At 36.0% G+C, this 24,395-nt stretch overlaps 1 protein-coding gene across 3 annotated transcripts in view; it reads left to right on the forward strand.

Annotated features, from left to right (window-relative positions):
• CHRM3 (cholinergic receptor muscarinic 3) overlaps window positions 1–24,395 on the forward strand; it is a 269,142-nt gene that overhangs the window by 104,282 nt on the left and 140,465 nt on the right. For 2 of the 3 annotated variants that reach the window (XM_027895763.1, XM_027895762.1), the window contains exon 3: window positions 11,363–11,498. The exons of the other annotated variant lie outside the window; for it this stretch is intronic. The gene's annotated coding sequence lies outside the window, so the exon portion shown is untranslated. The remainder of the gene's footprint in view (window positions 1–11,362; window positions 11,499–24,395) is intronic. 3 annotated transcript variants of the gene reach the window in all.

Genomic DNA, 24,395 nt, shown 5'->3' on the forward strand with positions numbered 1-24,395 from the left:
CCTACACCCCTTCCTCCTAGAGGCCTTTGCTTTTCATGTCATTGAGATTGTTTGTTGATTTCTGGTGCATATTCTATTAATCCACACACCTTGTCACTGTTGTGAGGTGTTCGGGCACTTTTCCACTGTGACATCGAAGCTGACTTTCAGCTGGATGCCATCCCTGACTTTCATTTTTTAACTCTGTATAGTGGAATAGCTGTGCCAGACAGCTCAGATATTTTTATTGTAATTTAAGTGTATAAGGGAGGATCCTCGTAGGGTAGATCTAGAACAATCTTTGTGGCAATTTATTTAGACATCCAGACACAGTGGTCCTTGATCTTTCTTTAAATAATTTTTTGAGTCAGTTGTTAAAATATTTTTTCTTTAAAACATTGGCTGTTGTATTATTGTGGGTTTTTAAATTACTTTCTAGGCAGTTAAGCACTATACTTTGTGTTGACTTTGTCTTCCATCATAACAGTATTTTATTGGGTTTTATTGTGTTCTTACCAATAGTCTATGCAGTTTGGTTTGCTAGTATAACAAGTTTTGACAGTGGTATACAAAAGACAGTTAGTAAGGTTTGCCCTTATAATTACTCAGCTTGACTTGATTGTGATTATAAATGCTGTGTAATAAAGTGCATGTAGTAACAGGGAGCTCCAGTCAGCAAGTCAGGAGGTACTCTCTGACCCTGAAAAGTGAATATGACTGAAATTCAGTAATACTTTCTGCATTGCACTGTTAATATGCATCAGGATTCTTTTTAAGAAAAGAAAAATATGTTGACTCTTTGCATGGCAAAGGTAATTTCAGTAGTACCTAAGCATACTCATCTTTTCTCCTGAGATGGCTCCCCATCCTCCTAGGTGTGGATGTCACAAGAATTAATTCACCAAAACATTCTCTTTAGGCAATGACAATGATTTACAACATTGGACTGTTCAAAGTATTACGTCTCTGATCCTGAAATGAGTGTACAGATGAATCAATAAAATGTTGGATCATATCAATAATTTATCATAGAGATAATTATGCAGGAAGTAAAAGGGACAGAGATGGCCATAGTCAACTTGCACACTTTCTGAGTATTCAGAGATGTATTATATGTTTAATGTGGGTTCTTAATGCTGCTAAGAAACCTTGGTCTGTAGCTATGCAGAACACCTTAGAGAACTATTAACATAGCCCATAGAACACTGAGAGTCTAGTTATTAAAGGTCTGAGCATGAGGGAGAAATAGTGCAAGTTTAAAAGTTTTAATTGGACTGAACAGTACAGTTTAATTAAAAAACCCAAATAATTGTTTAAGTCACTTAACATTATCAATGAACCTTGTCAGTATCTTACACTTTTTCACCAGTACATTTCTTATTTCCAAAAATCACTTTTGGAGGATCAGAATACAGAGCACAGAACAAGATTCTTCTTTCTAGAAAGATGGGGCAGGCTTTCTGCTAGCTTCCACAGATCCAGATTTCATTCTGGCATCTTTGTGCAGACTAAAAATTAATGTATCAATAAAAAGTCCTGGTATGTGTATCAAATATCCTTCTTGCATTCTAAGTAAGCAGGAGAATCATTCATAGATTAAAGCCAGGAGGGGTGGTTGAAAGTATACAAATTTTCAGGCTGTAGCAATATCCTCAGTTGATTTCAGCTGGACCAGCAATACTTTGCTCACACCTACTGGAAAACATTTGAGACCCCCCTTTCTCCGTGTCTTAGCTAGTTTTGAGTTTTAAACCTGGTGGTGATAAATCTACGTGAATATTATCTAATCATCATATTGTTCAACTTTTTTGGAAGCAAAACACCTTGCACTTGTACTTAGTACTGTCACTGAGATGGAGAGTTTGGGGGGTTTTTTGTGTTGTGGGGTTTTTTTTGTTTGTTTTTGTTTGTTTGTTTGTTTAAGGAACTGTGCGAACCAACCACTTTGTCCAATATTTTTTTTTAAACTGAACTTATAAGATTAGGCTGACCAAGGCTGGTGAGGATAGTCTTTTAACTTTTTGATTTTGGATACTTCTTCTTTTTTGATTGCCTACATAGTGAAAATAATTTATCTAGGGAAATTACCCACAGTACCAAAATTATGTGGCAAGTCCCAGTCACTCAGTCTGGCCTCTCTCATTTCAGGTCAAAAAGCAGTGGGTTAGTATCACTTACTTTTTCATTTTCATTACAGCTCATGTTTTCTAGTGTTCTGTGTCATGTTTTAAAATCAGTCACTGGAAGAAATGTGCCCTAATTTCTTCAAGCCTTGCTGAAGCCTTGAGAATGAACTTTGGTTTTTCTTGCGTGGAATTGAACTTGATACAATAGCAACAGACAGCAGGCTCTCTAGGCACATTTTTCCTACAAGATCTCACTGGAGACATGGTAATGATTTACTAGGGCAACCTTCCATCCTGCATGCAAAAGAGAACAAGGATGCGTAATTACTTTCAGCTGTTTCCCATACACACTCTCACTTTTCTTTAGGCTCTCTTAACCTTTCCTGGGTGCTTTCAGCATATCACACCAAGTAGCTGGGCTGGGCTGCTCCAGAGGCTGGTGGCTGTGGATCATCAGGAGGTGAAGTGCTTATGACTGGGCTGTAAATCCTGACTGGTCTCACACATCTCAGGGACTAAAGATGAATTTTAAACCAGGGTTTGTACTCAGACTTTTTCTCTATCCTGGACAGTGATTTTTCATCTCCCTTGTAACTCTCCTTACTACGTAGTAGAAATTCTCTATTAGTTTCCTCAGAATTTACTTTTGAGAATTAATGCTTATAGAATGTTGTTAAATATGCAAAGAAGTACAAGACAAAGCTTTCTGTTACTTCCACTGCGTGCCATTCCAGCCTTTTAATAGTTAATATAAACCATTTTCATTTGAGTAGCTTTTGTTTCTTTGAGAAGGAAGTTTATTGTATCTTCCTGAAGAGGTTGGGAAGTTAGGGTTATTGTCACAAACTTTTTTTAATTTTTGGCTTAAAGGATGAAAGCTTCATCTTATGTAGAGAGATTTTAATGTAGGTAAGCAGACTTTTGCAGTCCAGTAGACATTTAAAGTGAGATTTTAAAATGATTTCCCATTATAAAGAGCTGCTCTGATGGAATCATGGAAATATGGGGTAGAGGGAAACCCTCTTCTTTCATATAACATCCTTAAAGTGAGCTATTTGCATGTATTTTATGAGAAATAATTGAATTTGTCAGTGTAAATTATGTTCCCTTAGACATATAATAAAGCAGTCTCTTTGAAGAACAGGAATCAAAGCAGTTTGAAGCTCTGTGCTCAGAGACATAAATACTGACTTATGCTGTGTTTAGGTTAGGCTGAATGGCCTCCTCTTAGCCGGTCAGCATGGTAGGAGGGAGGATGTGTGCTGGCCAGGGAAGAGTCCTTTTTCCATTTGGAATTCTCCCCAACCTCAAACTTCTCTCCCAAATGGACATCCCTTACTGTCCATGCTCATGACTGAGTTTATTGTTTACACAGACAGGCTTCATCCCCATTCACAGCTCTAAAAAAACTCTCTCTTAGGCCTTAAGACAAGTGATGCATGTGCTCTCCTAAATGACAGTGGAGGCTTCTGGGGTGGCTGCTCTCTGGCCTCCTGCAGGCTGCACATTGAGTGGGGAAGTTTGGTCAGGAGAGGATGGGAAAACTGGGCAGGGGTGGGGGGACACCGAAAATTTGGTGCAGACTCATGCCCTGCTCGCAGCACTCACTATTCCACTGCTGGCACCAGCTGTTGTGTGCCACACCACTTACTTATATGTGTCCATGGAGACATATGTCTTCATGCCTCTGGAGACAAATAACATTTCTAAGCAATTTTTTTTACCTTCCCCTCCTTCTGCCCCCCACCCCCTCCTTCTGTTTTTTTTTTTTTTTTGGTTGCTTTATACTGTGAGCGTGAAGCATTGTTGATAAAATTCTGCTGGATGGAAACCCAAACAATATCATATGGGACAAGCTTTTTAAGAGATGAGAGTTTTCCTAATGTGGTAGTCAGGGGTAGTTTAAGGAAGTGACAGTTCTCTTTGATGTTCTGGGCTCCAAATATTTAAGGACAGTGTTGTAGAAAATTGATAGAAGGCCAGTAGTATTATACTTCATTCTGAAATCATTAGCTGTGTAAAGAAAACTTTGAAAGTCTAAGATTTAGTAAAGATAAATGTTCATGCCTCAGGAGAGAGATTATGAGTTCCAAGAAGCTGAAATCAGATAATTCTGTGTTTTGGTGTTTAGATCTGCATAGTTATGGATTTGAAAGGATCTTAAAGGTCATCTAGTTCCTCCCCACTCCTGTAAGCATGGACACCTTACATTAGACCAGGTTGCTCAGACTTCCATCCATGTACACTTCCAGGGATGGAGCATCAACAACTTCTCTGGGCAACCTGTACCAGTGCCTCATCACCCTCACAGTGAAGAATTTCTTCCTCATATCTAATCTAAACCTACTTTCTTTCTGTTTTAAGTCATTCCCTCTTGTTCTGTCATTACATGCCCTTGTAAAAGTCCCTCTCCGTCTTTCTCGTAGGCTCCCTTTAGGTACTGGAAGGCTGCTCTAAGGTCTCCCTGGAGCATTCTCTTCTCCAGGCTAATGAACTGCAACTCTGTCTTTCCTCGTAGGAGAGGTGCTTCAGCCCTTTGATCATCTTTGTGACCCTCCTTTGGATTCGCTCCAGCAGGTCAATGTCTTTCTTTTGTTGGGAGCTCCAGACCTGGATGTTGTACTCCAGATGAGGTCTCAGAAGAGCAGAGGGGGAAAAATCACCTCCTTCAATATGCTGGTCACTTCTCGTTCGGTGCATCTCAGAATTCAGTTGGCTTTCTGGGCTGCAAGCACATGCTACGAGGTCACGCTGAGTTTCTCATCCACCTGTACCGCTGTGTTGTTTTATCTTTTGTCCTAATTCAGTCAAGGACACATGGTCTTTAGGTTGCTAGGAAGGTTTCAATTAGAAAGATGTTGAAGTGATTCACAGTAGCTGGAAATAATTGAAAACTACATTTTTGCAGTGATTCCTAAACGAGGCAACATGTTTACTGTTATGATCCCTCTCCACCTTCCCTGCCCTTTACAATAGGAAAGAAAAGAAATACTATGGTCCCTGCTTTGATACCAAAACTGTAGCTGTTTTCAAATCATCTCTTTACATATTATTATCTTAGCTGATTTCTATCACTTTAGCTGATAAGAGGAAGAAATCTAATTAAAATAGTTCACGATCTTTGAATTAATTGATATTTTATTACTTTCTTTGCTGTAAGAAACCCTCATTTTGTGTATGTTAAGACCATTAATACTTTTTTCATTTCAGGAAAAGTAATCTGTTCCTCACTAGAAGTGCTGAGGAAGTGGCTTAAAATGTTGCAAAACAACCAGCAGCTTTTCCAGACCTCTGAGTCTGACAGCGCTGATATGTGTGCATTCTCAGTGAAATGCTCTTTTCAACAGTGATAGCATAAGGCATGCAAGCCACAGAAGTCACATAAAACTATCAAAGTGAGTCTTGCCACAACTCCTATAATGTTTATGCTGCCTTGATGGAAAAGAAATAATTTTCATCTTAGATCACCTACCAGTAGCTCTGTAAAAGAAATACAGGGTGACAAGGCTAGCTGAGTGTTGAAGATTACCATCTCCATCTCTACTCTGTTTACCAGTCTTTTTTCAGTGGGGTTATACCAATGTAATTCTGGAGTAGTGAAATGGGGAATCTGTCTCCAAGCCCAGTTGGTTGTTTAGGCAGTTCTCTGCCTTCTCGTTCATTACAAATGTACTATAACATCTACTTGGTGATGATGCTAATTAGATCGTTTATTGGCTCCCTTCATGGACTCTGTGTAGCTCACTGAATTTTTCTGCCATATGAAAGGCCAAATCTTTGTAAGTACAGGCAACATATAGGTGTACGTAGGGTTTCCTGACAACCTACCCCAGGATTTTCCATAAATCATAGAATCACAGAATGGTTTGGGTTAGAAAGGATCTTCAAAGGCCACCTAGCCCAACTTCCCTGCCGTGAACAGGGACAACTTTCACTGGGTCAGGTTACTCAGAGCTCAATCGAACTTGACTTTGAACACTTCGAATGAGTCTCTCAGGAGAGCAGGAGATGGAAGGACCCACTTGGCTGGTAGACATCTTTGGGGTGGGCAGGAAATAGAAAGGTAAATGTAAAAGGATGTAGTGAAATCAAAACACCTCATGTAGTATTAGTGTTAGTTGTCATCAGGCTATGGGCTATTCTGAGGTGCCTCCCTTTTGTTTTGATTTGTAATTTGATTTGGGAGCATGTCTGAGTAAGAACTTTGTACTGATCCAGGAGCTGCCTTCATTCATCGTAATAGTACCCATGAGATGTAGCTGAGTCACCAAGTTGGGTTATTTTTTCTAACGTACATCTTGTGTTTTATTTAATTATAAAGTCCAGATCCTCCTGCTTTCTGTTACAGGCTTTTTATCTTACTCTGGCCTTGTCAAAATCAATTTGCAATTCTATGGTGTACACATGAAATTAGTTTTAATTTGCTGTGTGTTTCCAAGGGTGACTGACATTTAATATTTTCTTCTGAGGGTCTCATTAGTAGTGTGTACCCATAATCTATTCTATGGGTGTAATGACAGAGGGTAAGTGAGCTATTGAACAGCATCCATCTGTCCACTTAGCAAATGGCCAGAGGGAAATACAGGGAGAAAATAGATGAATAATTGTCATCATTTGTGTATTTTACAGTTTAGAAAAGTCAAATACAGCACTGTGGGTTTGCTGTGAGTTTCAAGGATTTTGGCCCTTCATGACCCAGGGGATGCTTCTTAGCAATTTGTACATGCCAAGCGATGAGGAGATGTGGCAAAACATGTAGAGGCAGAACTGATTTTCAAGCACAAGAGCAATTGCTGCACGGTCAAAGCAGCAGTGTCTTTTATATTTCTAACTTCAATATAGCAAAGCAAGTTAACTTTTATCTAGTAAATGTGACTCCATCTTTTATCTTGCTCTAGTCTGTATGTATGTATGTGAGTACATACCCCTTATGGCCACTGGCTGGCATTATTCTTGTTGTCCTGTGAGTGACTTGTCCCAGGGGTTTTGAAGACCTGTATCCTTCTGTAAACCTTGTGTCAACAGAAGCTATAGAAGAAAGATTATGTTTTCTTCTATTTTTCACGTGGCCTCTGAAGTAACTGTCTGCTTTGTCTCTAGGCTTTAATGAGCTTGGAGGAAGGTAAGATAATAAAACAAAAAATAATGCCCAGAAGGCAGGGAAAAGACAGAGCAGTACACAGGAGAAGAAGCAAGAGGTAGAAGAGTCCATGAGAAAACGGAACATAGCAGCAGTAGTGGTGCTGTGTAGCACAAATGAAAATCAACTGGAAATAGCATTTGTTTATGCCATCAGAAATATTATTAATAAAGGTCTATAATGTTTTTAAGAAAACCTACCCATTGCTCATCTCCTTGGCTGTGTCTCTGCCCATGTTCTCTGCCCATGTTCTCTGCCCATGTTCTTTGCCCATGTTCTCACCCTGCAAGGGTACTGTATGTATTACCAGTGCAATTTGAATTAATGAAAGAGAAATCTACAGTGGTAATTTGTGGAGAAAGAATAAGTACTCTATCTGGTATTTAAGGAATTATGGAGGAGTTTATATTTGTCTCCAGCTGAAATGAAATTTCCTTGTACTTTTAGCTATAAGTAGCAATATGGCACCTTCCATTTGCAGTTTATAGGGTGTTTTAACTACAAATTTGACGTTGATTGGTTTGAAAGAGGCTTGATACTTAAACTTCATTTAATCTGTTCAGAGAGGGGCTACCACCTTCTTTTGTGTATTTAAATTGCTCTGTACAGTGGTATCCCTACTAACTTAACACATTATGTTAAATTGAGAGCTTTTTCACTTTGTTAAAACATCATCAGATGCGACTATATACTTATTATTTTTCCATGAGTTTTACTAATAAGATGTAGTGAGTAATTTGCCTTATAATTTTAGTATCTGAAAATTACTTCATTGAGGCATTTTGAAAGTGTTTGCTTCTCAGCATAGTGACTAATATTGTTTGGTGGAAAATTTGTTCTGTATTAGTCATTTTATATTTTTCATTAAAAAATAGACTATTTTGATTGGTTTTATCTGGCAGATTAATGTCTGCTCACAAAAAGAACAATTATTTCTATTACATACAAGATTATAATGGATTAGAAAAAGGGTTTTCTTGTGTCAACATAAACATTTCCTTTAAAATATGTTGGGGTTGTTTTCAGTAATGGATCTTCTAACTGTGGAGTAGTGTGTACAATCAGCATAAATACTGAAAAAGAAGTATATACTGGAAAAGAAGGAAAGAAATATGCAAGTAGGTGATTATGAGATAACAGAAAACTGTGTGAACGTAGGTAAAGAGAATGATGACTTATTTTTAAAGTAAAGTGTTTCAAACCTCACTATCCTGGAGAATTCTTGAGGTTTTTTATTTCAGGATATTCACTTTTATCACACTGCGGCATAATTCACATGGATTGTCTTGATGTTTTGGTTTTGTATGTTTCTTTAGAAAAAAAGAACAAAACCAAAACAACATGGAGAGATATTTTTCCTTTGACCTTTCATTAGATTCCTTTCAAAAATCTGTTTTGTTGTTCATATTGTTCTCCACCTCTGTCTGATAAAATTCCCCTATCTCACTCATTATTGCTGAGGTGCCTATCATAGTGATGCAAGAGCAGGACAGATGGTAAGGGCAGATGAAAGAGCAGATTGTACTGTTAGATTGCACAGTTATTTATGCCAGGGCAAAGGACAAGCAGGGGATTGCTTACCAGAACAACTGCTCTTATCTAGACATTTTACAGTGCTTTTGAAGTTGCATCTGCTGCTTGTAGTGTGTGTCATCACAGAGCCTTTGACTTTCATCAGCCTGAGTGACCTGTGGTAGTGCAACATTTCCTCTTTTGCAGAAATGCTATTCTGCACTGCAGAGGAGTTGCCTCGGTTATTCTTACATTTGGTCCTGCTACAAATGCTTGCTTTTTTCATGTGCATTTCCATATCATTTTTTGTAGAAAACTTTTTAAGTGATTTTTTTTGTTGTTGTTTTTGTTCTTTGTTTTATGATGAATTCAGATAGAGCTTTTACTTAAATTGTAAAATTGTGTTATCATTTATATTTAGATGCATGCATTCATTTATATATTCTATAGAAAATATATTTAGATATGTAGTAAATAACTAGTAATAGTTGCACACAAAATTTACCCTCAGTTTTTCTCATAACATTATAATAATTACCCAATAGTAGCAAGCCATTACCTGTATCCATGTAAATCTTAAAACAAACGAACCCAAAAACCACCCATACGTTGAAAATTTTTTAGCAACCAGTGAAAACTGCAAGAATTTGCTGTAAATACATGCATCTTGCTATGTACTTTCTCCAATATTTCTTCAATATTCTGCTTCATTTGTATAAGTATTGCTTTTACTTTATATATAAATGTAAAGTTTTTATTTTAATATATTATATATTATAACTTTATATTTCTTTTAATAAATACAATTTGCAATTTTCTATTTGTTTAATTTATAATCTTTATATTACAATGATATAATATGTCTTTATGTTAAAAAGTGACAACATAGTCATAGAGAATTCTCAGGAGATTTTTGAAAAGAGAGTAAGAGAACAATTAAAAGTATGGATCTTATATTCCGGTTTAGGTGTTTGTAAAACGAAAGTAAGGGCTTATGTCTCTTCCTTTTTTCAGCTTAAAGAATAGGCTAGGCTTTTTGACCTATCTCGTTTCCTAATCTGTCACACTCAGCTCCTCTCATGCCTCACATAAGAAAATTATATGGAGATAGAAAGTTCAGTATTGTATGAGAATCATCTTTGTATATGAGAAATCACATTGGTGTTTTTCATGTAGCTGGTTTGATTGCATATGGGAATCGGACATCTTTATGTGTAGCTACCCCCCATTTATTGTACTGACATATGAAAATAGAAAAGAAAACAAAAATATACTATTGACATTCATAAGCTAAAATTTTCCTTTCCTTATGTATGTGTAGTAATTTTATAAGAATGTATTCTCTCTCAAAAATAAGAAATGCCAATATTGATATCATGTTAGTTTCCTTTTAGTCTCTCTAATGGCTCTTCTAAATTATTCCCCCCAATGGCCTAACCATTTGGAAAAACATGTGAAAGGATGAGAGGATTGAAAGGAAATAGCTGTCTTCAAAGTTTGCTTTTCAGATAGATGAGTGAAATATTGTGGACAGTATATCAGTTGCAGGAGACTATACTTTAGCTTTTATGCTTCTAAACCTCTCCCATACCTGAGCTGACTTTAATATAGTTTGGTCACTTTTTCCTGAACTTCCCGGCCTGAACCAAGGCTACTCACTGCATTTTGGCCTGTCACAGCAATTATGTCACTTCAGAGTTCAACTAAGCTTGTCAGAACAGAAGCTTGTGCATGAACAGAAAAAAATAAAGAAGAAAGATTTAAGACTCTTTAAACATATATTTAATATATTCAACCTATTTGCTCATACTGAACATGCTAAGCACTGACATCTGGCGGGGTATCAGGCTGTTTTTACAGCCATCTTCTTTGGACTCCAGGGACAATTTGATCTTGCAAATTCAGCAGAACTTGCCACTTCCAAAATTGGTGGTGATGTTGGATATGACTCCTCAGTATGCGCTTGCATCTTAGAGAGCCAAGCATATTCTGGGCTGCATCAAAAGCAGTGTGACCAGAAGGTCAAAGGAGGTGATTCACCCCCACTACTCCTTTCCTGAGACCCCACTTGGAGTGCTGCATCCAACTCTGCGGTCCCCAGCAAAGGAAGGACATTGGCCTGTTGGAGCAAGTTCAGAGGAGGGACACCAAGTTGATTAGAGATGGAGCACCTCTTCTGTGAGGAAAGTCTGGGAGAGTTGAGATTGTTCAGCCTGGAAGATAGGGGTGACCTAACTGCAGCCTTCCAGTACCTAAAGGGGGCCTGCAAGAAATCTGGAAAGAGACTTTTTACAAGGACATGTGGTGACAGGGTAATGAGGAATGGCTTTAAAGTGGGCAGGTTTAGGTAAGGTATCAGAAAGAAATTCTTTACTGTGAGGATGGTAAGGCACTGAAACAGGTTGCCCAGAGAAAAGTGGATGCACCATTCCTGGAAGTGCTCAGGGCAGGGTTTGATAGAGCAGTGATCAGCCTGTTCTAGTGTAAGTTGTCCCTGCTTAGGTGCGTGATCAGTTTTTGGTCAAAGACTGCACACCACTAAAATAAAGAAACAGAGATTCTATCTTTTCAGCTTAAAATATTTTCTTCATTCTTTTCTTCCAAGTTTTAGAAATAAGTAAAGAAGACTTACAATGTAAATGTGCTTCCTTGACAAAAAGGAAATCCCATTTCAGTCGAACTATCTTCCATTGAAGTGGATATTGGTCTTCTCTCATTGTTCCTCAAGTAGCTTTCAGTGGGTGAATTTATACAAATATAATTTATTCTTATAGTCACACAACAACAAGGATTTTGACACTGCAGTTCAACAAGGTCAAAAGCAAATAGTAAATGTAACACAGTCTATTATAGTAAATTCTACTGTGACTATGCATACAGATATCTTATTTACATTTCCCTACAGAAGAATAACTGTAGGAGTAAGGTGGTTGACAGAAATGAACTGTGTCCTTTCAGTGGCTGAAAGGACTACTGAGAGTTGTAGTTTAGTTCAGTAGTGCACCTTTGGAACAAATCTCATCTGCAGTTTTGTTGATGCCGCAAAGACATCTTGATTCATGCAAAGTGATGAAACTAAACTGGAAACAAAATGCAGTTTACAAACCAAAATAATAAGTAAAAGACTTGGAGATTCTCTATATTTTGTGCGTTTTAATTCACTCTAACCTCTTTTTCAAAATGTTTCACTTATGACTGAATCTTTCCACTGAGTGATGAAGCAGGAAACAGTTAGTATGCATCTGCAGTATTAGATTTGGGCCTGAAATAAGTCCAAAATCAAATGCAGCACATTTTCAGTATTCCTAGGTGGCTATCAGCATATGAAATAGAGATTAAAAAACCAAAGCAGACCCAAAAAAAAAAAAAAAAAAAAAAAAAAAAAAAAAAAAAAAAAAAAAAAAAAAAAAAAAAAAAAAAAAAAAAAAAAAAAAAAAAAAAAAAAAAAAAAAAAAAAAAAAAAAAAAAAAACAAAAAAAAAAAACAAAGGAAATTCAAACCAAACAAATGTTAGTATTAATCTAGGCTTCCTACCTCTGATTTGTGGTTTGTAGTGTTGTTTGTTTGTTTGTTTGTTTGTTTTTTTAATAATGCTTGACAGTATTTCTTTTATGCTAATGTAGCAGAAAGCAGAATTAGTTTTTTTCTCTCTACAACTCATCTACTCTTTGATAAATGACTGTCAGAATTGATTTTGGTATGGAAAGCAGAAGGACTCATGTCTTTTTTTTTTTTGATTGATGGATTAATCTTATGTTAAGAATGTCCCATTATGAAGCCTTTCACTTTGGAAATATTCTGAAGCTATAAAAACCTGTGTGATTCTCAGTCTTTATTTCTAGGGCTTCAGAGAACTGTTTTCTGCAAACAAACAAAAAAATATGAGACAATTTGAAATTCTTAAATATTATTCCCTTTATTAATTGCCATTGGTTTGAAATTTTAGATTTATTTAATATGAAAACCAATTGTAGGAGCAATTTTTCCTAACCTTGTTGTAAGAGAAATAAAAATTGTAATCAGTCTTGAAACATCTATATCTATTTGGAGAGAACAAAACCTCTTATCTAAGTTTTGATATATAGAGGATTAAAAACTATAAAACCTCTTATTGGAGTTTTGATATAATATATTTAGGATTAGAAATGTTTGTCATCATGTTTTATGGCCTGTTTATCAGCATTTGCTAAGGATGCATGATTGGGGTACAACTCCACACTCTGGGCTTATTTTCAGGCTACAGATTTAAAATGTAAAAAGGTAAATCCTGCAGTGCTTAAATATATTAAATGTAAAGAAAAGGACTAGAAAAAGCAGATGAAATTCAGTAAGTCACTTTCTTCTATGGCCTAAATTTTGCTTTATTTGGAAAAAAGATGCAGTGTATTTTGGGAAGAAAGAAGTCAAAATACGTAAAGGAAGAATCTACGTAGATGCTATGGCAACATTTAATTTTTTTCTAATGAGAAGGATACTGAGTAAGCAGGAGAGCGTGTATGGAGCATAAGATCATTTGGTGCTTTTAATTTAAAAAAAAAATTAGTTGAAATAATGTGTATCTCACCTCTGAGGACTGACTAGAACACACATATATTTAAGCATTGTCTCATGGCTATCTTATTTACGTTACAGACCAAAGACAAAATTGTCTGTCTGCTATTTTTGCAGAATAATTGTAAATGGGTGCAGAGAATATATGTGCTTTTGCTTATCAATTCTGACCTTTCTAATATTTTAGGGCCAGTGAAGTTTACCAAAAAGCATTTAAATGAACTAATTAGGTGACATTTATATGAACTAAAGGTGACATTTAGATATGACATGATAAATGATATTTCCAAAACCCCCCTCATTTACGTTGCAAACCTGTTAGTATTTTCATTTATGTCTCTATAGGCAGTGTGGGAAGATCCTGAAATAGGTTCCAGTGGTTGCTACATATATTTATTCAGTGGGCTTCCTCAGAATTTACATTAGTCTGACATTATCCAGGGAGAATTTCAGTCTCAAAAAGATCCCAGGCAGGACTCCAAACTCTTCCCTTTGAACTCTTGAGATGATGTAAACTCACTGACTTCCATGAAGTCGATACAAATTTATATTCCGTCTTTTTGCCTTCTGAGTGAAGATTTTTTTAGTATTTAAGAGTATATGTCATATCTGGCTGTTAGATGTAAGTACACAATATATACTGCAGAGCCTTTCATGTTAATTCAGTGTAGTCAGTAGTGGGTGTGACAATGAGGTGTTACTGATGTAAAGAGATCAAAACACAAACAGTACCGGCTCACAACATGCTTCCTTTGCTCTTGTGTGGCAGCAGCAGAAATGGGGACTGGTCTGGCACCTTTGGGGTCCTCATTTGCTGTTTCTTACCCATCACCCTCTTTGCCCCACTGACTCTCTGCAGGGGCTCCTAGTGGCTTTGCTAAAAGTTGGACTGAACATAAAGTACAGTTTGGCTAAGCTTTATTAGAGTGCACTTTCCAGCCAATGGTAATAAAACTAAAGTGCGTGAAAACAGGAGAAAAGAGGAAGGGACAAAATATGTGTAAATCATACCGTAAGTGAAGATCACCTGTCATTCTCAAGCAGTTTATTCTGTTTTGGAAAAGCAATGCCAATATTAAAGATGCCAGATGATGACAACTGATTTATACTGTTTTATGGTATCTTTACATCCTATGTGTCTACTTAGAAGAACTGATAGGAAATATATGACTTCTCTTCTTTGGTTCATCTGAAGTTCAGAAAGATAGAAAGAGCTGTCATTTCAAAGAAGTACTTCTTCAGTCCACAGATATGCTGAGAGCACAGTGTATATCCTATCAAAGGGGTAATTCCACATACTTGTCTGTGTATCTGTCTCGAGTGTTTTCAAATATGTAATTGACTTTTGCACCCACTCCCAAAACTTGCAGCTCTTCTGATTTTGTCTGGCTTTCCTTTTGTGTAACTAAACCAGAGCACTGGGGAGACATGGAGGGGGAACACAGAGGGACTAGTGAGATCCCAGGGGTAACTGAGCAGGTGCCCTCTTTAGTAGTTTGGGGAAGGGCGTAAACAGCAAAACATCATCAAAAGGGGAATGACGCTTTTGAGTCTTACTTCCTTTTACAGCATCAGGTTTTTCCCAGTTCTAACTAAATGGAAAATTGGTTTCAGGGAACATTTTATATAGCAATGATTTTTGCATAACTCTCTTTTGCTAACCTTTCTTATTGCTGAGATTACTCTTGTGAAATTCTTTGTGTCTTGGAGTTTTCTAATCACTAATGGGAATTTGTGCATTGTCAGAGGTATGTAACCTTGAAGTACAGTTACACATGAAGAAATATTAGAGCAGCACTAAGAGCTTGAAATATAACCATCAGTCCATAGAAAGTCTGAGATGTGTGAAGAATAAAGCTGGTAAATTCTTTACCCATACAGAAATGTCTAAATAATGAGGTGTTTTCAAACAAAACCTTCAATTCCTATTAAAAATGAGAATTCCATTGTCTGTCTGGTTTTAAGGAATTAATCTCTGTCACCTCTTGCTTAGGGCCCTCTCTCCCTACATTCTTCTGCCAGCACATTGAAACTGGATGCTGTTCAGATTGGTTTGAGCTTGAGTTTTTTTTTTTCCTTACAGGGAATTTCTCTCCCATTATCTACTGTTGGCACAGCCAGCATACACCAGTCAAGATGGCAAAGACAATTAAAAAAAGGCTTAGCTATTCTCCAATGCTTTATTTAATCGAAATGATACATGGCACAACTTAAATTTCACAAACATAGCTGCAGTCAAAGATGTTTTGCTAAGCATGGTTGACACACAAATGTTTAACAGACTAGATTTTATTTTGTTTGTCAGAAATGTGTGTCTTGCTTCAACAAAAGGCTCAAAGGATTTTGCCAGGATGTAGCCATGTGACTAAATGTTTTTCTCTGTTTAATACCTAGGCAGCTTTCGGTGCCTTATTTTTTTCATTTTCGATCTATATTCAGCTTGTGTAGCCTTGCCAACACAGAAGTTGCCAACAACTCTGAATGTCCAAATTTTAATTTAGTTGAAGTGCAAAATAGCTGTTAATGATGACTTTTAGATTTGAGAAATCGAGCAGATTGTTTTAACGATCCATGCTAATTTACTGAGTTTGCAACTTAATATGTTTCATTTTGCAAAACCTTAAAGCATACACTAAAGTTAATTGGAACTGTGTTATATTTTCATGTATGTCCCTTTTTTAAGTGCACCAGAAATGAGATTGAATAGTTTTCTCATTACAAAAAAATTTCTGTGATCTGACATTCTTCCTACCAACAATCATTATCAAGTATGCGATTATATGTGAGTTACATCTGTAATATATATTATATTTCAGTTTGAGCTAAAAGAGGTTAAGATAATCATTACATACAACAATAATCAGTGAAGTACTGACTTTTAATTAGGTTTTTGTGTAAAACAAGCCAGTACAACAAGGAGAATTCACTGAACTGCAGTTTTTTGTAATTGTTAGAAGATATTAAAAATAGGTATTTAGAATACATTCTATTTCTTAGGTAATGTATGCTAATTAATTTGCTATTCTTAAAGTAATACTGCATTAATAAAAGCTTGTATCTAGTACAATTTGATAGATTAAACTTGCTTTAGAAACTATGGTATTTGTGAAAATATTAACCAAACCATGTAGTTGATGTTTTTTAAAAGCTTAACCCAGAAGTATATAGAAGATTTGTTGGAACACTGAGGGGACGTACATAAGTACTTTCTATCTACAGTTACACTCAGAAGCAGCCAAGAACCAATTTAGCTCTTAAACCGAGCTTTTGACTTCCTCTGATGTTATGCTAGTTTCAAGTCCAGAGAGTAAGATATGGACTTGAATCCATATATTGAGGGAGCTGGGGTTGTTTAGCCAGGAGAAAAGGAGTTTTAGGGGTGACCTTATCGCTCTCTACAGCTACCTAAAAGGAGGCTTTCAGGTGGGGTTTGGCCTCTTTTCCCATCCCTCTCTCATCCTAGTGACAGGATGAGAGGACGTAATCTCAAGCTGTGCCAGGGCAGGTTCAGCTTGCTCATAGAAGGAATTTCTTCCCAGAAAGGGTTGGTTAAGCATTATAAGCCCAAGGAGGTGGTGGAGTACCATCTCTGGAGGTGTTCAAGAAATGATTGGATGTGGCACTTAGTGGTCTAGTTGACAAGGTGGTGGTCAGTCAAAGTTGGACTCGATGATCTCAGAGGTCTTTTCCAGCCTAAACTATTCTGTCATTCTTAGGACTAGAAATTTCACAACCAGCCATTTAAGGCAAGACTTGTCAGATTTCTGGTGGAGAAGGGGGGAGGGAGGGAGAAGAAGTATATATACAGTATTACTGATGTAGTAACTTTGTTACCTTTCTGTCCTTTTAAAATGATGAAAGAGAGGCAAAGAAAATGGCAATGGAATTTAAGGTGATGTAAAGATTTTAACGTACTTTTAAATGTGGTTCCTGGCAATATTCTTCCACATGCAAATGATGCATGCAGTCCAGTCTTGTGGCTCCAACAAGATGGACTTGTCCTTATCAATATCAGTGAAACTCAAAAGCTTTTAAAACTCTTCTCAAAATGGAGATTTCTTCATGCATGCATACGGCATTCAACATTTCAATCATCTGTTACAGATCAATGGGTTCAAGACTACATTTAGTGTCCTGTAACAGTTGTTTAAGTGTTCAGCCCAAGACATGAAAAAACAGATTAACTAGTAATTTAAGAAATATTCCTGGTAAATTTTCAGAATAAATGTTCATGATGGCCTTCAGATAGTCTTTCTAAATTTCAAAAGGACACTGTATCAAATGCAGTACTGCACATTTTGGTTCAAAAATTCTTTTACCTTGTGGCAAATCATGGAGGTGTTTTTGTTTATTGGTTTAAAGAAGAGAATTGACTTCTTCTGATTTGAAAGGAAGAGTTGGTTTAAATTAGTTTAGTCTGGGAATCATCGTACAGAAATTATTTTCCCAGTTATAAAACTTCTTTATGGAAATTTTCTTGGTGAAGCCCACATAAGGTCTGGTGTTTTATAATCTTGGTCAAATATATGTAAAGTTTATGAACATACAGTTCTCTTCTAACTAGTGGCGCTTCTGGCTCATCCTGGGACTCTTAGTTGGGTTCTCTTCTGTATTTAATCATGAACATTAGTTGGTCAACTTTTATCTATTTCCTATGTATTTCCATATTCTTTGGATATGATGATTCCGCATGTCAATATGAGTTATTAAGAACTCATTAATAGTAAGTTAATAAGTTAATAATAATGTGCCAATAATAAAATTGCTTCTGTAGCAAACAGGGGACAGACCTTCTGAGTGAACTGATTCTGCTTTGTTTCCTAGTTGTGCAGTCTCAGTTCCTCCAGAGGTAGATGGTAAACTTTAAGAACTCTGAATAATTCATTTGTCTCCAGTAACATCATGTAAAAAGGCAAGGTCTCAGCAGCACCAACAACTTCAAAGCACTATTACACTTGGGTTTCACAATACAAGTATACAGCGATGCTGAAGTCTGCTATTTTCTGACTGTCACCCATTCCTGTGTTACTGCAGAACTGTTTGTGCAGCTATGAGCTGAAATAGATTGGAAAACTGATGGATCTTTTTTTCTTGAGAGGGGGAAAAAGGAGGAAAGGAAATTACCAAGAGACTGCCTAATGTTTTATATCATAAACTGTAGTTCAGATTTTCCATAGGCATCCAGAGAGATTGCTTGCACATTACAATCCCCATTTGACAAAAGTGGAATTAGTTACAAGATTTAAAGCATCATTCAGAAGCATTTTGCAGTTAGGTCTAGAATAGAGTGCGTGAAGTTAAAAACTAGTTAAATGCTGTGAATATGTTTCTCCTGATCCAAAGATATAACCTCCACATTGTGAGTAACTGCTGCAACCATTTCATGGTAAAGCTACTGTTAAACAAAACTGACAGAAAACTTATTCCAGACATGGAATAGTACCAGCAAAAGTAAAAGAGAATTAAACCCTTTGAAGCTTTGTAGTGCTCATAAAAAGTGTTAATACCTTGAGTACTACCAATTACCACTTTATTTTACAAAGATTAAAAAAAAAAATCCATTATTAAACAGAGATCTTTCTAACTTCAGTATCTCAAGCTGTATTTTTGTAATCACTAGTAGTTGATCTATGCCCTACAGGATTACCCAGAAATACAGATATAATCTGCACCAAGACAAGGCAAAAGTCTTTTGTTTGTTTCTGTTCAAATTTTTCAACCCATATGCTAAGGAGTTTCTACCACCTTTATTCTCTACGTCACAGTACACCAGAACAGTACAGCCAGCATGTAGGAGCAAAGAAAAACACATCGAAGAGAAAGCAGAAGATTAAACATATTAGCCTAAGGCATTTCTAGCCCAGAAATGAGCTCCTCACAATTTGGGGAGCTTGGCAAAAGTCGACATCAAACACGTAGCTCTGAGAGTGCCGAGTGAGAGTGAGAGTGCTGCATGAAAAGAGAAAAATAATAAAAGAGAAAAATAGTTAATGGCTGCTACGGAGGAATACAGGCTCGGTGTGAAGGCAAGCTGTGTCAGTGCTGTGTATTTCTCAGGTTCTTTTCAACAAGTTGCCATCATCTGTTATAACTGGCATTTGCCTGTTGATCTCACTTCAGAAAGCAAGTTACAGTCATGCCTTTTTCCTGCAAAGTTCAACTGATACAGGCACAGGGGGAAAAAAGCTTTCTTTCTACAATATTTGAAATGGATTACAAAGCTGATGCAAAGAATTAAAGATAAATTAATTTATATAATATCAATAACAGCAATAGTATCAACTGGTTCTATCAAATTACCAGTAACAGTATATCAATTTTCAATTGAAATTAGCCAATAGTATCTTTTGGTTAATCTGCTTTAAATGCAAAAAAATCCAGTCCACTGATATCAAGTGGACCTAGTTGTGTCAAAACAAAATTTTTCACATACATTTCTTATATTCTTGAAGTGTGTTAATTTAGTTACTTTGAAATTTTAGTGTTTGGATGTCATTTTTTTTCCTGGAACTAGTGCTGGAGATAAATGTGAACAATGACCATTTTTTGCACAGGATTTGCCTTACTGCTTACACTAGATATGTTTGGGAAGAGGTTGTTTCTATTTGTTATACGAGGTTTAATTGCATGTAGTGGCTTAAAACAAGAAGAGAAATGTGAGAAGACTGTCAAAAAAGGTTGTCAGCTAGGCATTCATAGCTTTCTACTGTTTTTTGATTCTTCAGCAAGTTCTTTTTTCAGACCAACTCATCTGACTCTTTTAACTTACTTTGGAAGAAGTCTCCTCAGGCATTTTAATGACACTTAGTAGTTTTTTCTGATCCACTTGGATGTTTTGCTTTTGCTGAAGAGCCTTTCCTTTGCCAAATATACTAATTCCTATACCTAAATTTTTCTATGAATATATGAGAATTCTTGGAAAGTTGAATGTCTTTTCAAGATTTATGATATTATCATCTGAGTAAGCAGATATATTCCCTGTAACTCAGATGCCTTTATTATTAATTTTCCAAGCAAGGATGGACTTTTTAAAAAAATTTTTCTTTCTTCATTTTTTTTAACAGATGTGTGAAAGCAAATAGCATATCTAGTTTCTATTCAGGTGTTAAATTATAAAACATTAGTAATCTGTAAATATCCCTGAATAAATTTACTAGTTCTTGGACTTGCTTTTCTCTTTCCTATGCTTATATGAACACTGATTCCCAGGGTTTTTCTTTACAGACTTTCATAGTTGTAGCTCACAACTTACAGAGTGCCTCATCACCAGGTTCATGCCATCCTTATCACATTTTATAAGAGACATATGCAGAAGTAAATAACTCTAGCCTATACACTGAAGTAAATTAGATCAGAGGTAATGTGTTACCTTACCGTTCTCTCCTTGGCACTGTTAGGTCCACATTTTAAGTGTCCTACTCCCTATTTGTAGACAGAAGTCTTACCTCTGCTCATGTTCCATTGGACATGATGGTGATGAATCTTTGTGACCTGGCTGAGTTACAAGCCACTTCTTGCACTTCTGAGAGTACCTGGCAGTGAAAACTGTCTGGGGATGAAAGCAATATATATTTATATATATATATATTTTTTTTTTTTCTCATTTTGTTTGCAAACTCTCTATAGTGCTTTCATGATGTTTACTTGCCTCTGCTTCCACCTTTGCTCTCCTTCAAAAACCCTGTGAAAAGTCCCACTCAGAATACAGAAGGTAAAAGTATAAATCAACAAAATGGGCTGTGACAGAAGAATTCTTAACACACCTTTTAAACATCTTCAACTTCCAAACTACTGTGACCCTGGTGCAGGAGTTCAGATACTCCTTGTTGCTGAAAAAAAGATTATCAAAAGGGCTATCAAGAAATTGCTAAAGAGAGAAATGGTTCAAAGAACTGAGATCTAATGGACAGAAGGAAAAGGTACAGGGACAGAAGGAAAAGGTAACAGAGAAAGACAGAAGGGAAAGATATGGAAATGAAAAAGAAATTATTTAGAGGCTAAAGGGTGCTTACAGGACCCACAAAAAAGATAATGTTGCAGATCAAGAAAATATAAGTTAAGAGACTGAAATTTCGTTTACAGAGATGGAAGAGAAAGTAAATCAAAGAGCAAAAGAAGAATGAAAGAACACAGAGGCTTCATTATTGCAGGCTTTTTATACATTATAATCTAGTTTCTCCTTTTCAAATGTGACATGAAATTTGATGTAGTCAGGTACAGACCCAAAGCTGTTTCCTTTTCTCTTCAACGTGTTCTTTGAATATTATATCCTACTTAATTTTGTGAAGGAAAAGGAAGCATTGTTGCTACCTTGCCTTACAGTGACGGGCTAGGCAGGAACTGAGTTGGTCATGGGTTTGGTGTGAGCATCCTCATGGGAGAAACTCACTTGAAAAAGTGTGCTAAAAAATAACCAAAGAGAAGAGAAAGCAGAGAGTTACAGGGAGAAAATATTGGTACTGAAATCAAATTATATCAAATACAGTGCATGTAGAAATAACGTAAGTTTTCTACTGACTCTTGTACAAAAATTAGCTTTTTTTTTTTTTCTTCTTCTCCTATGCATTTTATAATATTCATTTTGTTTATATATCTCCTGGACTACTTCAGCTATCTCTTTCGAAAACACTGTCCTTTTCCATTTACTTATGTTGTTTTATGACTTCTTATCCTACTTTAGGGAAAAAAGAAAAAGACCCCCAAAACAAGCCCACAAGAACAAAAACCCCACTGAAAATTCTGTTCTTAAAAAATCCTGTCATTGAGTAAAGTGCTCTGCATTTTAGACTGCCACAACTCTTGAGCCTGGCTAGTAACACTATTCTTTCATCTTATCTTGTCAGAGCTGGAGTAAGATTTGATAAATATGTCAAGGTAGTCTTTAAGCTGCCAGTATTTAATTATCATCCCAGGAATGCTTGGAACAAGAAAGATTCCAAGGAAATTTGGAAGGAAAATACTTGTAGATGATCCCGTATATTACTCTTTATTAGATTAAGTATATAAGCAGAAAACTTTTGTAGATCCAAAACTTTGTTTGCTTTGAAGTCAAAATTCAAAGGGAAAGTTATCTGATTGTTTTAGAAATGAGTAGAAAAATATTGATAGAAATGCTGGTTCAAGGACAGTGCATGGGTTTTGGACTGCGTCTTCATCTGAGCTCCATATATATCTTTGAGAATTTGTAACAAGACAAAATCCCTAAGACAAGCTTCTTCTATAGTTAATGAATTTAAAGTAAGTTTATGCAAATTGCTTATTTCAGGTCTGTGAACTATAGAATTTAGTTGCAGTTCCCTAGAAATACACACTTATTTTAGGTTTCGGCAAATCTTATGAAATATGCAAAAGCTGAAGACAGTATAGTTTAAAAATCTTCCTTTAAATATATGTACACATTTATAGGTATTATTTCTGATAGCTGAGCAAAAAATTGTCAGGAATTATGAAAATATGCTGTCAGTCTGTTTCACTACTTGTTTACTACCTGCTTATAAAGCAGCTAAGCAATTTTGTAAATAGTGTAGATATGTATCCCCAGGCTGAAGGGAAAGAAAAATACCCTGTTAATTACGTAGAATAAAACTCAAGAGTAATGCAAATGAGAAATAAATTATTCCCATCACATTTACCATCCCAGGTGTTTGTAATGCCTCAGAATTTAGCTGTGATAATAAACAAATTAGGTTTACCTTATTGCAAAAATATATAACTAATTGGCCAGATTAAAAAACAAACAAACAATAAAACAAATATGTGTTTACTTTGCTATTATGTATTTAGATTTAGGTACAAATATGCTGTCCATCATTAGTTATCTGTTAATATTCATCTCTTATTTTGTACACTCTTGTGTATGATCATTTGATCAGGATACAGCTCTGCAGGGATTGCCAACTATTCTATCCCATCAGATGGTTCTTCCACCTTTTCTCCTTCTTGGCTGGCAATCACAGGATGCAAATGGCAAGCTCTTCCAGATATTTTCTAACATCTGGCTCTTGATGGACTTCTTAGACAGCTGGACTAGAAACACTGGAAGAACTTCTGAGCTATTCTCATAATGAAGTTTTTTCTTGACGTCTTAAATGTCATGTCCTCTCCAAGTGCCCTTTGGATGTGAAATGATCTGCATGTCATATATTGCCAAAGAGCCCAAAGATGCAGATTATTATACAGCTGGAAGCTGGATGGTGTAGATTGAATATGCTGCATACCCACAAGGCATGAGAACAGTTGAGTAGTCTGTTGTGATGGCAGCTCTGTTTCACATCAGCATATGAAAACCTCAAACAGATGAGTTGTAGCAAATAATTCCACAAATTATTGGAGTAACATGGCTCAAAAGTAGAGGCAAAGGGGAAAGAAAGTTTAGATAGTATGAGTTTAAATTGGAAATGAAAATTTATGTGAGTTTTTTCTGTATGATAATTTTTCTTTTTTCTGTATTCTTGGTCTGTAGTTCTGTATTACAAATAGATAACCAGGGGTGTTATATAGCCTAGTGTGATTTCAGGCACCTTAAAGGAGAATGTTTATCTACAAGTAAAAATCAACGACAGTTTTTTCTTTACTGTATGGAGTTTCAACCTCAAGTAAATATTGTGCTTAATATTCAAGATTGCAGAACATGTACCAGGCTAGTATGTTAACAATGGTAACAGGAAACCTGAAAATAGAGAGCATGTCTTTTTGTCAGTTAAATTAAATTGTTGTTACCTATCCACACAAGTGGACTTGACAGTTACTCGGAAAATAATTGGTTTCTGGTTTTTGTCACTGATGATTGTCATAGACAATGAAGATTGTTTTCTGATAAGTACTTGACTGAAAAAAAAATAAAACTTGAAGATTAGATATCACATTAAAAAAAAAAAAAAAGGAATAAACCCCAAGCCATATTTCACTAGAAAAAAATATTTTCTAAGATACTTTTGATTAGTGTTTTTTTTTCAAAATGCAACATTTTTCTGCATAAATCAATACCTGATTATAGCTAAAAATCTGAAAAGTTCAAAACACAATTTCATTTTCAATAACCATATAAAACTAGAATATTTTTAGTATCTGCTTGGGCTCTCTTTGAA

The sequence above is a fragment of the Empidonax traillii genome, unplaced genomic scaffold (genome assembly GCF_003031625.1).
Source record: "Empidonax traillii isolate 1590-97213 ecotype Southwest subspecies unplaced genomic scaffold, ASM303162v1 scaffold466:size1224651, whole genome shotgun sequence".
In the NCBI taxonomy this organism is placed as follows: Eukaryota; Metazoa; Chordata; class Aves; order Passeriformes; family Tyrannidae; genus Empidonax; species Empidonax traillii.